Here is a 15,389-nt window from a genome sequence, read left to right on the forward strand (position 1 = left end):
AAACCAGTGTTCTACTTAAAAAAACCTTTTTACATATACATACAAACACCAAACAAATTAGATTACTAGGAAAAATCTATTTTTATAAACAGAAATACAAATTTGGATTTAATGAGATTGGTGTTTCTGCGTTTTTCTATCACAAATTCGCTTAATATTAGGAATAATGCTGGAAAGTTGAATCCTCATGTCAGGCGCAGCATCAAGTCTATTCCTATATTTGGTTTTTGTTGCAGTATAATATGAAAATGTCGTCTCACACAAATAAGTTGTAGCAAAAGGAAGGAGCACTCAAACTGCACATTTAGCCACATTAGGGTACTCTTCTAATAGGCTGCTCCAAAAATTATTCAGCGGAAGATCCTTAAACTTGTGTTTCAAATTAGAGTCAGAAATTAAGTCAATTAGGCTTTCATAATTGTGTGCAGTAAAGCCAACTGGTTTGGCTGTAATTACAAACTGATTTCGAACCCAAACATTATCAGTAATTGTAGGAAAATATTCTAATAAAGAGGCCTGCAAGTCAAATAAATGCAGTAAAATGGTGCTGGAAACTTCTTCATGGACTGTAGAATTTATTTCAGTCAGAAATTCATGTACTATAGGGAAGCAGTCGAAGTGATTCTGTTCTACAGAAGATGCCTGGAATTCCAGTTTTTTTTTTTAAATGATGAAATTTTATCCATTGTAGTAAAAATGGTCACATTCTTTCCTTGCTGAAACAGATTAATTTAATTTAATTTTTCAAAAATATCTGCAAGATACGCAAGTCTCATTGCCTGACAAATTCCTCTTTGCTAGTCATTAAATTTTCGTCCTGAATTATCTGAAGTGAAGAATACCAGTAGTTCACTACGAAGCTCAAAAAGCCTCACAAGTACTTTTCCTCTGGATAGCCACCTCACTTCTGTATGTAAAAGAAGCGTTTTGTGCTGATTTCCTCACACAAAATTTTAAATAACCTGGATTGAAGTGGTTGAGATTTGACACAATTGATAATTTGTACTGCAAGTGCTTGTCTATGTAGAACACAATGGCTCTTAGTGCTTTCTGGTGCCACACTTATGTTTCACGTTACAGCTCCTTTCATCTTCCTGATCATTGCCCGAGCACCATCAGTACATACATTGATACATTTTCCTCAACTAATTTCATGCTTTCTGATAAAATTATTGACGCAGTTGAATATTTCTTCTCCAGTCTGCAGAGATTCACATAAGAGCAGGTCCTCTTCAATAATATTATTAAATTTATATCGGACAAATACTAGTAGCACAGCAAGTCCTGAAACGTCAGTGGACTCATCTAGCTGCAATGAATACTCATGGCAAATTTTCAGTCAGCTCTTTTTCTATGTCATCAGCAAGATCTTTAATATGGCGTGCAACAGTATGATTTGACAACTGTACAGCATCAATTTTTTATTTATTTATTTATTTTAAACACCAGACTGCTCACTCAGCATGCACGTTACAATATCTTTCGCCCAAGGCTTGGTAAGTGTTTCTCCAATAGTGTGAGCTTCTCTGGCAAGCGCTATACAGTAACTTACTCGATAATTTGCCTCTGTTGCACTTTCACTGTCTGTTTTAGCAATTTTAATAATCAAAAGTTTACAATTTCCAAGTGAGTCATGCTGCCTCTTGAAAAAACGTACATTTTTGTCTTTGTATTCAGCATGCTTGGTTTCCAAATGCCTATGAAGTTTAGCAGGAGCCAATGAACTGTTTGCTAGAATTTTGTTGCACACGACGCACTGCGCATCAGGAACATCTTTATTTCCAGCACACGTAAAACCGAAATACAAATAACTTTTATCAAACTTTTGTTTCGGTCTTTTAACAGCTGCTTCTTGTTTTTTTATATACTTTGGTGGAAATTCTTTCACCTTGGATAACTCACTAGTACTAACAGATTTTTCGATAACAAAAGACTGCGATTGTTCATCCTCACTTTGAAGTGTCACAATATTTTGCTTGTTTATTTCAGCCACAGTTGGAGTACCAGAAGAACTTGCTTTTCGTTTCAAAGTTCCTTCTTTTAGCCACAAATCCATGGTGATTAGGTTTAGTAACAATATTTAGAAATACTGATTTTTGTCAAATTTTGTTTGACACAAATATTTACATTGTTTTGAGCAAAGCTAGTTTAGTTGTGCTTATCGCACACATGGTAAAGACCCACAGGTTTGAACGTGCTGAGTGAATAGGTTATATTCAACATGGCATAAAGAGAATGGTGTGTGCATACTGCTTCAGTTCGCGCAGCCTTGAGCGGAAGGGGTACAACGTCACTAACTGAAACATGCCTGAAAGGGGTAGATGTCAACATGCTTGCGTGCTGCGTTCTCTTTACGCCATGATATTCAATACAAGATCTATCAATAACCGGAAAGAGAGAGTTTTATGTTAATTATAGTCATGCAAAAAGGGTTGTAAACTACATTTCAAATATTCCAAATTTAAAATTAAAAAAAAATTAAAGACCCCCCCCTTTCTTTTTTGAATTACGATTCTTTCACGGAACACCTATGCACATTGTGTGGAACACCAGTGTTCCGCAGAACACAGTTTGGGAAACACTGCCTTAGCACATAAGTAGGAGTGTGCTAATGAAATCTGTTGATGATACAAAGTTGGGAGGCAATGTCAATACAGAGGAAAATCGATATATTATACAGGAAGATCTGGATGACCGTAAAGACTTGAGTAACAGAAATGGGATGAAATTCAACAGTACAAAATGCAAAGTCATGCACATAGGGTCTCATAATAAGAGTCTCTACTACAAGCTGGGGGGAGAGGGGTCATCAGTTGGAACAGAGGAAGAGAGAGAGCTGGGTGCGTGGGTTGATCACAGGGTGATTACAAGACACTACTGTGCTGTGGCTGTGAAAAAAAGCAAATGCGATCTACAATATAGCTGGTGAAACATTTCCAGTAGAGATACAGCGGTATTAATCCTATTGTAAAAGGCACTGTTAAACCCTCAACTGGAATACTGTGTACAATTCTGGTCACTCGTGGTCAATTCCCAATAGGAGTTGGGGGTGGGAGGGAAGACAAACAACTTAATTAGCTTTGAGAGAGAGCTGGACAAATGTATGACTATGATTACATGATGGAGTTGCCTGTGATATTAGGGGGCAGTTCTCAGCAGCCCTGGGGTTCTCCTTTCAGTTTATGTCTTATGTTCCTAAAGCTCATGCTTTAGGGCTTCAGCCAATCACCTGCAGGGGTCAGGAAGGGATTTCCCTCCCTATGTATTCTGTGTGGGGTTTTCTTTGGTCTTCTTTCGCTGAAGCATCAGAAATAGCCACAACTGGAGATGGGACACTGGACAGGGTCAGCCAGTGATCTGAGGTGGCATCGAGCATTCACGCTCTCTCATACTTAGTTGGCTAGTGCTTTCTCAGGCTCAGGGTCTGACGGATCACCACATGTGGAGTCAGGAAACAAATTTTCCCCCAACTCAGACTGGCTGATACCATCGGGGGTTTTCATCTTCCTATGGAGTGTGTGGGTCCAGGTGACTTGCCAGAGTTATCTACATATCCCTCTCAAAATCAATCCTCTGACACTGTGGAGGCCTCAGGCATTGGTGAGCCTTGGTCCCTCATATTTTCTTCCTGTGGCACATAATTGTTTAGTCTCCTATGGGCTGTAATATTTTGGTCTAATTTCAGTTATTGGGTTTAGAGTGCATATGTTGGTAGCCTGTGATATACAGGAGGTCAGAATAGATGGTGGTGGTCTCTTCCGGCCTTAAATTCGATGACTAATAAATTTAAGTCAGTATTCAGGTACCATAGTCCACACCCCACAAAACCAGCAGCACAGCCTTCCTCAGGTCCAATTCAATGGATGTGGCAGTGAACTATAAAGCTGAGCTACAAAATTAAGTGGCCTACAGAGGCCAGCAATTTTTTCAATTATCATTCTCTGTCCTACTACTCTATAGTGTGTAATATATGGTATGTAATATATAGTGTGTAACTCTCTCTATATAAACTTTATAGTGTGTACTATAAAAATACACAGCAATTGTATCAAAATGTTTTATCACACTGAGAATTACACCTTGCTTCAAGTCATTATATGGTATGCATATCTCCAATGTTGTGAAAAACTGTAAATTAATATGCCTGAGAAGTTGTTCACTTTGTGTAATTAGACTAGTTACAATTAGGGCTCTCAATTAATCACAGGTAGCTCATGCAATTAACTAAAAAAAAAAATCGTGATTCATAGCAATTCTAATTGTCCTGTTAAACAATAGAATACCAATTGAAATTAAATATTTGTGGGTGTTTTTCTGCATTTTCAAATATATTGATTTCTGTTACAACACAGAATACAAAGGGTACACTGCTCACTTTATATTATTTTTATTACAAATGTTTACAATGTAAAAATGACAAAAAATAGTATTTTTCAATTCACCTCATACAAGCTCTGTAGTGCATTCTCTTTTAAAGTGCAATTCACAAATGTAGATTTTTTTTGTTACATAACTGCACTCAAAAACAAAACAATGTAAAATTTTAGATCCCACAAGTCCACTCAGGCCTACTTCTTGTTCAGCCAATCACTAAGACAAATAACTTTATTTACATTTATGGGAGATAATGCTGCCCACTTCTTATTTACAATGTCACCTGAAAGTGAGAACAAGTGTTCACATGGCACTTTTGTAGCCAGCACTGCAAAGTATTTATGTTCCAGATATGCTAAACATTTGTATGCCGCTTCATGCTTCAGCCACCATTCCAGAGGACATGCTTCCATGCTGATGACACTCATTTAAAAAAATAATGCATTAATTAAATTTGTGAGTGAACTCCTTGGGGTGAATTGTATGTCCCCTGCTCTGTTTTACCCACATTCTTCCATATATTTCATGTTATAGCAGTCTTGGATGATGACCCAGCACGTTTCTTTTAAGAATACTTTCACTGCAGATTTGACAAAACGCAAAGACGTTACCAATGTGAAATTTCTAAAGATACAGCACTCGACCCAAGGTTTAAGAATCTGAAGTGCCTTCCAAAATCTGAGAGGGAGGAGATGTGGAGAATGCTTTCAGAAGTCTAAAAAGACCAACACTCTGATGCGTAAACTACTACAGAACCCAAACCACCAAAAAAGAAAACCAACCGTCTGCTGGTGGCATCTGACTCAGATGATGAAAATGAACATGCATTGGCCCGCTCTGCTTTGGATCATTATCGAGGAGAACCCATTTTCAGCATTTACACGTGTCCTCTGGTGATTGAAGTATGAAGGGACATATGAATCTTTAGCACATCTGGCATGCAAATATCTTGTGACGCTGGCTACAACAGTACCATGCGAACGCCTGTTCTCACTTTCAAGTGGCATTGTAAACAAGAAGCGGGCAGCATTATCTCCCGCAAATGTGAATACACTTGTTTGTCTGAGCGAGAAGTAGGACTGAGTGGACTTGTAGGCTCAAAAGTCTTACATTGTTTTGTTTTTGAAAGCAATTATTTTTGTACACAATTCTATATTTGTAAGTTCAACTTTCATGATAAAGAGATTGCACCACAGTATTTGTATGACGTGTTTTTTACAGTGCAAATATTTGTAATACAAAATAAATATAAAGTGAGCACTGTATACTTTGTTTTCTGTGTTGTAATCAAAATCAATATATTTGAAAATGTACAAAACATCCAAAAAATTTTAAATAAATAGTATTCTATTATTGTTTAACAGCATGATCAGTCATGTGATTAATCAAGATTAATTTTTTCACTTTTCTATCCCACGTCCTTTTGGCTCTTCAGACTCTTAAGACATGGATAAGAAATAATTCTCCTGTTCCTGAGGACAAAGGTTTTGATGGAGGGAACACACACACACACACACACACACACACACCCCTTCCCCGCCTCCCCCACAACTCTTTGCCCTGAAGAACAAGTGAATAATTTTTACTCAAACTTTCCAAGCCCGGGGAATCTGAGCTTGAAGAGTAAAAGTTAAGGAAAGTTATAAGCAACTAAAAACAAAGGATGCGAACTGAAATTCTTATATAACCCTCACCATTAGCAGTCACTACCACTCTCATAACAGTAGTAACATTATAACTTCAGCAGACACAATCACTACACATGGTGAAGGACAGTTTGGCCACAACTTCTCCAACATAGCTCAATAGTAGGGTAGTTATACTACTAAAATACAGCTGGTTCGTGGGAAGAGTATTTACCTACTACAAATCCATATTTTGCGGCCTGAAATAAGATGATCCTCTTGGACTTCAGTCTGAGTCAAGTTTATTTCTCCATTTGTAATAAATTTGAGCAGAAAGTCCAAGCAGAGAGATTGACCAAATTTAAGAGATTAAATGGGAGAAAAACATTTTTCAAAAGTGCTACATTAGTTTTCTGGGTTAACCAGAGTTCTAAACTGCTAAGATCAATAGAAGTAAGAAGCTTACACACAAGACAGTTTGAGATGCTCATAAGATAATATTTGTCAACAGCTCAACATTTTCACAGTGCTTTAGAAACAAAGAAATGTTTATTTGAATTCTATGTTGGTGTATCTGAACAGCTGTTAAATATGCAGTAGATCTAATGCTATAAGCTAAGAAATGCATTTCTATGACAGGAAAAGGAAAACAATGAATTAAATCAGTAGGGAGAAAGATTCTTTATAAGTGCCTAAGGATCATGAGGTTTGTTTCCAAACAATGACTGCATGGGAAACTATGGGCCTATTCGTAACTTTAGCTTTCAAAAGGGATTGATTCCGCTGTATAAAAAAGCAGGGCTCTGACAAGGATACTAAATGAAGCTAGCAATGAAGTGTTTTGCTAGCTAAGTTCAGATAGTTGAACTTTGAGGTCTAGCAGTACAAATGTAAGTTGCACAGCAGCAGTCCCACAACACTTTGGGTAGTCACAAAACATACATTAGAACCATTATCAATTACACAAAAGAAGCCTAGAAAGTTATTTCAGTTACAGGAAATAAAGATACAAATTACGAGACTAGACAGAACGGGTCCAGGCACAACCATCTTGACACAGCTCAAAACTGAAAATAAATCATACATCTAAGCTTCAAATATTCAAAAAGCCCATAAAATCAGAAGCATTCAAGGTTTTAAAAGGTGAAATAGATATCTGTGTCTTTAGTTTTATTATCTGCTCTTCAACTAAAAAAAGTGTACTTTTAAGAGACAACAGCGTCACAACATATAGGGTAGGTACAGCACCTGTGCTGTTAAATGTCTTTTATCCCAACATTTTCCTCGTTTTAATGTTCTGTTCAATAAAATTGCTATGTGGAAAAGTATTTCTGCAAAAACAGGGGTCAGTATACATTTTCCCTAATATTTATCATCTCTCTAATCCCTCTGCCCCTCAAAGAGGCTACCATTGATTTTCATCCTCACCCTGTATTGTCAGCAGTAGTAGTGTGATGTCTATGTCAGAGTTGAGGTAAACAGTGCCTCATTTTAAACAGTCAGTCCTGTACAAAGCAGCTGGCCAACCTCTCAAAGAGGGAAAGCAGTTACAAGTGAAAGTCAACTTTTAAAAATCCACAGTTTTTCCATACAGGGCTTACCTCAAATGCTAATCATTAAGCCATGTGGCTTCACAAGTGGAACGGCGTCAAAATGTTCACTACTCAAAACGGGATGGGCTTTGAGCTGTAGGCACTGCGCCCTAGAGAAAACAAGAAGTATAGGTAAGACTATTGATGACTATACAGATTCAAGCAAGAGTCTCTACACCAGTAGTGGGCAACCTGTGGCCTGTCAGGGTAATCCGCTGGTGGGCCGCAAAAGAGTGTTTCCATTGACTGTCCGCAGGCACGGCTGCCCGCAGCTCCCAGTGGATTACCCAACAGGCCACGTGCAGGCCGCAGGTTGCCCACCACTGCTCTACACTATTATTGGCGGGTTGAATCGGAGGAGAAATCCTCAATTTAACCTGGCTCTGATGATGAATAAATTCCAATACTAGAAAGCGCCATTGTGATCAGCTAGTCTAATCGCTTGCATAACGCAGGCCATAGAACGTCCCCAAATAACTCCTACAGCATATCTTTTAAAATCAAAACTAGATATTTTTCTAAACTTGTCAATGATGGAGAATCTACCACAACTCGTGGTAAATTGTTCCAATGATTAATTACTCTCACTGTTAAAAATCTGTGCCGTATTTCCTATATGAAATTGGATAGCTTCAATTTGCAGCCATTAGATTCTGTTACAGCTTTCTCTGTTAGACTGAAGAGCCCATTATTAAATATTTGTTCCCAATGTTGATACTTATAGACTAATCAAGCCATCCCATAAGCTTCCCTTTGCTAAACTACATGGATTGAGCGCATTCAAGCTACAACTCTAATTAAGGCATGTTTTCTAGTCCTCTAATCAGTCTTGTGGCTCTTCTCTGAACCCTCTCCAATTTTTCTTGAATTGTGGACACCAGAACTGGACACAATATTCAAGAAGCAGTCACATCAGTGCCAAACAGAGGTAAAATAGCCTCTACTCCTACTCAGGATGCCCCTGTTTATTCATCCAAAGATCACGTTAGCCCTCATTAGCTCCCAGTGTGACAATGTAGCCAAGTTCAGCTAATTATCTACAACAACCCCTAAATCTTTTTCAGAGTCATTACTTCCCAGGGTAGAGTCCCCCATCCTGTAATTATGGCCTATGTTCTTTGTCCCCAGAATGTATACATTTAGACATATTAAAAGCACATATTGTTTGCTTGCACCCAGTTTACCAAGTGATCCAGATTGCTCTGTATCAGCAACCTGTCCTCTTCATTATTTACCGTTCCCCTAATTTGGATGTCATCAGCAATCTGTCAATGATGATTTTGTGTTTTCTTCCAGGTCATTGATAACAACGTTAAATAATGCAAGGCCAAGAACAGACCCCTGCAGTACTGTACTGAGCATATGTTTCTCTAATGATGATTGCCTGTTTATAATTACATTTTGATACCTACCAATCCATTTAACATGTGCTATGTGAATTTTATGTTTGCAGTGTTGTTGCAGCCGTGTTGGTCCCATGATAGGAGAGAGAAAAGAAGTTCAGCTCCTTCCCCAAAAGAAGTTGGCCCCATACAAGATATTATCTCACACATCGTGTCTGACTCACATTACACTTTATATTATTCTAGTTTTGTAATCAAAATGTTATGTGGTAACAAGTGAAACACCTTCCGCAAATCTAAGCGTACTACATCAGTGCTATCACCTTTATCAACTAAACTTGTAATCTCATAAAAAAATTATATATAAAGTTAGAGCCTGTCAAACTATTTTATATAAACCCATATTGATTGCCATTAATTATATTACCCTCCTTTAAATCTTTACTAATCAAGACAGGTCCATTATCTTGCTGACAACTAATGTCAGATTGACAGGCCTATAATTACCCAGGTCATCCCATCTACCCTGTTTAAACACTGGCACATTAGTTTTCTTCCAGTCGTCTGGAACTTCCCAGTGTTCCAACAGTTATTGAAAGATCAACATTAACAGTCCAGAAAGCTTCTCAGCCAGCTCTTTTAAAGCTATCGGATGCAAGTTCTCCAGACTTGCTGATTTTAAAATGTCTATCTTTAGTAGCATGCAGTGTAGTTGTAGCCATGTTGGTCTCAGGATATTAGAGAGACAAGGTGGGTGAGATAATATCTTTTATTGGGCCAACTTCTGTTGGTGAGAGAGACAAGCTTTCGAAGCACAGAAGAGCTGTGTTTGGCTCAAAAGCTCATCTCTCTCCCCATCAGAAGTTGGTCCAATAAAGGATATTACCCCACCCATCTTGTCTGCCTAATATCTTTAGTAGCTGCTTTTTAACATCCTCCTGAGATATTGGTAGAGTGGAAAGTGTGTTATGAGACTACATAATCTGTTTTTCCCCAGTGCAGAAGTGTTCAATAAAATTTTGTCTTTTCTGCATCATTATTGATAATTCTACCATTTCCAGCTGGTAATGAACCAATACTGTTATCAGGATTCTTTTTGTTCCTAATATACTTTAACCCCTTATTGTCCTTAACAATGTTGGCCATAAATTTCTCCTTTTGTCCCCTTTTTTCCCTTCCCAATTGTCTACAATTCCTAGCTTCTAATTTATATTCCCCTTTCTTCCATTTATTTTTATATTTATTTTATAGCTGCCTTCGCTCGCTTTCTAAATCAAGGGTTTTTTTTAACCAATACAGCCTTCTTCCTTGATTGTGAGGTGACTTTTTGGGCACCTAGTAAATTATTATTCACATTTTTCTGATTACATTCTTCCTCACAGCTGATGTGGCTTGTAACTGTTTTCAGTTTTGTGCAATTGGCTCTTTTAAAGCACCAAGTAGTATATTTTACTGATCTGGACTTCATTCAGTTTGCACATTACAAATGTGATCAAGTTACTTCTACCCAAGATACCATTAATTTTAGTTCTGTGATCAGTTCCCTTTTATCAGTCAAGACGAGGTCTAATATAGAATTCTTTAGTGTTGGTTGAGTTAGAAAATTGTCATCCATAATGGTTAGAAATTCCAAAAGCAGCAGAGTCCTGTGGCACCTTATAGACTAACAGACATTTTGGAGCATGCGCTTTCGTGGGTGAATACCCACTTCGTCGGATGCATGTAGAAATTCTAAGGATGTTTTAGTACTGGCAGCATGAAATGGCCAGCATGTGTCACTCAAATTGAAGTCCCCTGTGATCATGCAGCTTCCCCCTCACCACACATGGAATTGTGAAGTGCTGTTACCTTTTTCTGGTAAAATTTAAAGATAAGAAATACTAAACAGACATGAAGAAAAGTATGACCAAGTGTTAAAGTCTGACCTGCTTGCCTCTTTTTCAAATTTCCATTACTAAAATGTGACACTTGTGTACAAGTTAATTAAAAAAATATTTTCCCAGTACATTTATCTATAACTATCATTACTTCACTTATGATCCAAAAAAACAAGGCTTCTTCTCCCTAGATTTACCAGTTGAAACAGCTCTTGCACTCTAACCTGGCAGGTGGACCAATTATACTTGGCAATTTTTGGCACCATTCTCTTTCACATTCTATTCCTAACTTCAAACCTCTGCCTTATAAGCGAGCAGATTTACCTTCATCACCACCAAACATTACTTAAGGTGCAGTAGTCACTCCAGAGTTACTGGGGAATGAAATAGGTTTACTGTGTCCAATCATGTTGGAGGCTTCCCTAATGGAGCAATTTGTAAGTCAGGAGCAAGTTTTCTTATGTGCTCATTAGACTGAGCCCAGATGTATGGATTGATGTAGAATGTTAGAAAACTGCTATAAACAGAATCCCAAATGGGAACTCAATAATGCTTTGAATAGCACTGAGTAACCTGTCAGATGCTACACCCAAAGCCCCACTTTGTAACTTACAATCATTGTAAAAACAATAGACAGACTGTACCTTTCATGCAAATCTCTGCAGAATGGAGATACAGCTGATGCCTAGCAAAATGCCATGGCTCTAGTGGAATAGGCTTTTACAAACCTGCCTCTCTCAGGAGACTCAAACACAAGAGGTAATCCAAATTACAGGATCATGTCTGATGCCTTCGGATCTGAAGAAAGGTAGGGGGAGGGAAGCAAACTTCTCAAATTCATTAGAGCTACAGAATTTGCTCTTGCTGCATTTTTAGAAAGTAGGAGATGGCTGAAAGACAAGCAGACATTCTGCTTCACATGGAATAAGGAAGCAACTTTAGGAATGAGAACGAGGGGCTGATCTGATCACAAGGCTGTGGGGAGAGAAAGGAAAACCTACAGGAAGAAGTTATCTCCCTTCATTTTCATGGGCAAAGTGTTCGGCACTTGGAAACCTATTTTCCAAGAATCTGACAATCCACTCTGGCTAGATATTCATATGGCAGGACAGTGAGATCTTTTGCAGAGTTTAATTAAAGTCCAAGAAAGTGTGGCCTTTTAAACTACAGGCTCAATCCCAGTTCCTGTTACTGGAGAACACTAAGTACCTAGAAGAAATCCTACTTAATCCTTTCTATAAACATACTGTTTTCTCTAATAGATTTTAGATGGAAAAATTGGATTTCCACGGTGTTCAAGGCTAGACATTATCTATTTCCTCAGTTCCAGTTGGGCTACTTGCAAGAAGTTTTGAAGTAGAGGAATAGCTAGTGAGACAGATGCAGCATCTAGTGAAAGCTACTAACTATAACCACAACAAGCTTTAACTTTAAAGTCTTTTGATTGTGTGGAGCAGCTGGCAGTCTTCCCAGCACTGGACCAACCACCTGACAGAACTGAGGACTGTCCTAGTTGAACATGTTTGTATCTCAGCAAACTTGTGTTCAGAATGTCTGCCAGATGGTCTGCTTTTTGATCACTGCCTCAAACCGGGTTTGCCTTTATTTACTTCCTAAAGTCTGGGTGCCTAGTTGCCTATTCCTTAAATTAAACAAAGTAAGACTCATTGATTAGCAAGGTACTTCAGGCTCATTTATATACACCCAACCACTGATGCAGTCACTTGTTATTGGGACTGCCATGGGATACAATGAAATTCAAGAATAGAACTGATTCTAAGACAAAAATTGGGTTTGTTAAAGAGTCAATTTCTCTGTGCTGCTGCTGATACGAGACCAAAGACATCCGTGCAGTGATACACTGGTAGTTACTTATTGCCTAGTCCAGCTCTTTCAATGATGAGCTTTATTACATTCTGAAAATACTATAAAACCAACTCATAGATTTTCTGACTTATTGGAACTACTGTTGTGGCTAGCACGGTGGTCCCCAACGCGGTGCCCGCGGGCGCCCTAATGCGCCCACGTCCTGGCCCCCAGGAGAGCACCCGCCAAAATGCCGCCGAATTTCAGCGGCATTTTGGCGGGGATGCCTCTCGATGACGATGCTTGTCGCCAACAAGTGACGTCATTGAGAGGCGTCGCCGCCGAATTTCGGCAGGGACACCTCTCGATGACGCTGCTTGCCATCGACAAGTGACATCATCGAGAGGTGCTCCACCACCGCAGTGGTCCTTCATCTGGCGCCCGCCATACAAAAAGGTTGGGGACCACTGGGCTAGCAGACCACTGCTCTGCTTCCACAGCCACTGCTAAACACATTATGGGGAGAAGAGGAAAGTTGAGCACAAGGAACAATATCTAGACAAGAGGTCAGTCCTATCTAAACTGGTGTTTCCCTTGCTACTGGCCAGAGATTTAAAGAAAGCTGCTTCAAAACACACACACACACACTTTTTTAAAATGGAATCCAGCAATACCTGAATCACCATTTCCTTTAAAAAACCCAAATCACGGAATGTCTAGAAATGAACAGGAAAGGGATCTAGCCTGTTACCAGTGTTACATATAGTTAGTTCATCACTCACTTTCACCCACCCAATTTACATTGTTCACCTACATTTATTTTTCCATATTCTTAGGCAAAATTATGTACTGGAACCAAAACAAGACACTAGAAAAGGAAATGCAACCTTAAAAGTGCCCACTTCCCCTCCCCCCGCCGTTTAGTCTCATGTATTTCTACATGAATTTTCCTCTGCTCTTTTTTAAAGGTACAGGGCATCAAGACTGGGGTTCTCTTCACCCTGGCCCCCAAAACAGCAAGCAAGAGAAGCTTAAGCACAGAGGAAAATAAACCAAAATCAAATCCTTAACTAACAGTTTCTTAAACAGCATATTATCATTCCATCTCCTGGTCCCTCCTTGCTTTTTGACCCTACGGCTCAGCTACGCAGGTACCGCCTCCTTTTCTATCCTCAAGAATCGTCCGCTTTACATTCAACTAGTTTATTTTTATTATTCAGCTTTAATAGTCCTAATAAACCTACTCCCCCTCTACCTTAGTATGAGCATTACAAGCTATTCTTTTTTTAAGTACATCTTTGTAATGCTCTTTCCTTCTCCCCCTCCAAAACAAATTACACTTTACATACGTACACGAAAGCGCTTTTCAGCCAGGCCAAACCCACAAGTTCAGAGATGAGCCAAAAATATAAACATTTTCAAAAGGTGAGCTTCAGATGAAATTTAACTTTAAACCCCATTTTCTGATTTTTAGCAAATTACCCAAAGCCTATCCTGAGATCAGATGCAGCATCTGAAGCTTCATGAAAGTCAGTTTCTCTTAGGAGGCGGAGCAATAAGTTGAAGAGACAGGACTTAGTGTGAAGCTTGCCTCAACCATACCTATTGCTATCAACACTCCATAACTGTACCGACTTACTTGGCTACTCTTTCTGCTGCAGCACATGCTATATGCTCTTTGCCCATCAGTACCAGTGAAAGAAAGCTGGATCCTACGTAATGGAATTCTCTCTTTAAAACTTCAAAATCCAGCCTCTGAAAGGCCTCTAAAATTTGAGCTATCTTGAGGGAGTGTTGTTTCTTTAGCTGGTTGTCTAGGTATGGGGTTTTCCATACATTCTTTAAGGCATTTGCCACTATCAAGAAAATTTTGGCAAGAGCTTGTAGTAAGTAGAGTGGTGATGAGCATGAGGCCTAAAAGAGAATACTGACAAAGACTGCCTCTCCCAGGAAATGTTTGATGGTTGGTGGAAATCTAAATATGTAAAGCTGAAACGGAGGTCTACAGTCACTAAAATATTCTTGACTTTGGCTACAATTATTGCCTGTACTACCCCCATATTTAATCTGTTACTAATTTTCTTTACTAAGTTACCTGGAGTCCAGAACTAGTGACTCTCAAATTTTTAGAAGTTAGAAAAACAGGGTAGAAAAAACTATAGAGTCTCATTCAGATACTGGCTTTTATATTTTGATGGGATGCTGTATTTCATACCAGTAAAGCAGTGTTTAGGTCTTTACAGCAGAGTAATGATTTAGGCAAGGAGGAAGATCCAAATATCCTTGGACACTTGCAATTACCCATTCACTCTGTTTTCTAGTTTGTAAGCATTTCAACCTGGCCCCAAATAGAAAATAGTGTTTAAGACAGGCATCAGAACTGAAGTTCAGACCTAGAGTAAAATCAAAGCTTCTGCTTCCCTGTTTGCCTGGATCATATAATTATTATTTGTATTGCATTAATGCCTAGAATCAGGCCCCAACCATGATCAGAGAATCATTGCATTAAGCACCATTCATACAATGAAGAGACAGTCCCTGTCCCAGAATGTTGACAAAAGTGCATCACAGCTACCTTGGGGCAGTCTGTCCCATTCTTAAGCCATTGTGACTATCTACTACAATATGTTTAAGAACAGCGGTTCTCTAAGTTATCTGATCAATGACGGGTACAACTACTTTATGTATTTCAGAAACAAAGTTGTCCTGTGCTGGATTAATTCAGACAGCTGTTCTGAATAGTTAGAGGTTTTTTAAGGCTGTATTTTATTT

The 15,389-nt window shown here is 38.7% G+C and overlaps 1 protein-coding gene and 1 pseudogene across 2 annotated transcripts in view; both read right to left on the bottom strand.

Annotated features, from left to right (window-relative positions):
- The window catches only part of SVIL (supervillin), a 223,454-nt gene that overhangs the window by 154,797 nt on the left and 53,268 nt on the right, over nucleotides 1-15,389 (bottom strand). For both annotated transcript variants that reach the window (XM_039522304.1, XM_039522305.1), the window contains exon 2: nucleotides 7,601-7,701. The gene's annotated coding sequence lies outside the window, so the exon portion shown is untranslated. The remainder of the gene's footprint in view (nucleotides 1-7,600; nucleotides 7,702-15,389) is intronic.
- LOC120396536 lies at nucleotides 109-2,056 on the bottom strand (annotated as a pseudogene).

Source organism: Mauremys reevesii, linkage group 2 (genome assembly GCF_016161935.1).
Source record: "Mauremys reevesii isolate NIE-2019 linkage group 2, ASM1616193v1, whole genome shotgun sequence".
Classification (NCBI taxonomy): domain Eukaryota; kingdom Metazoa; phylum Chordata; order Testudines; family Geoemydidae; genus Mauremys; species Mauremys reevesii.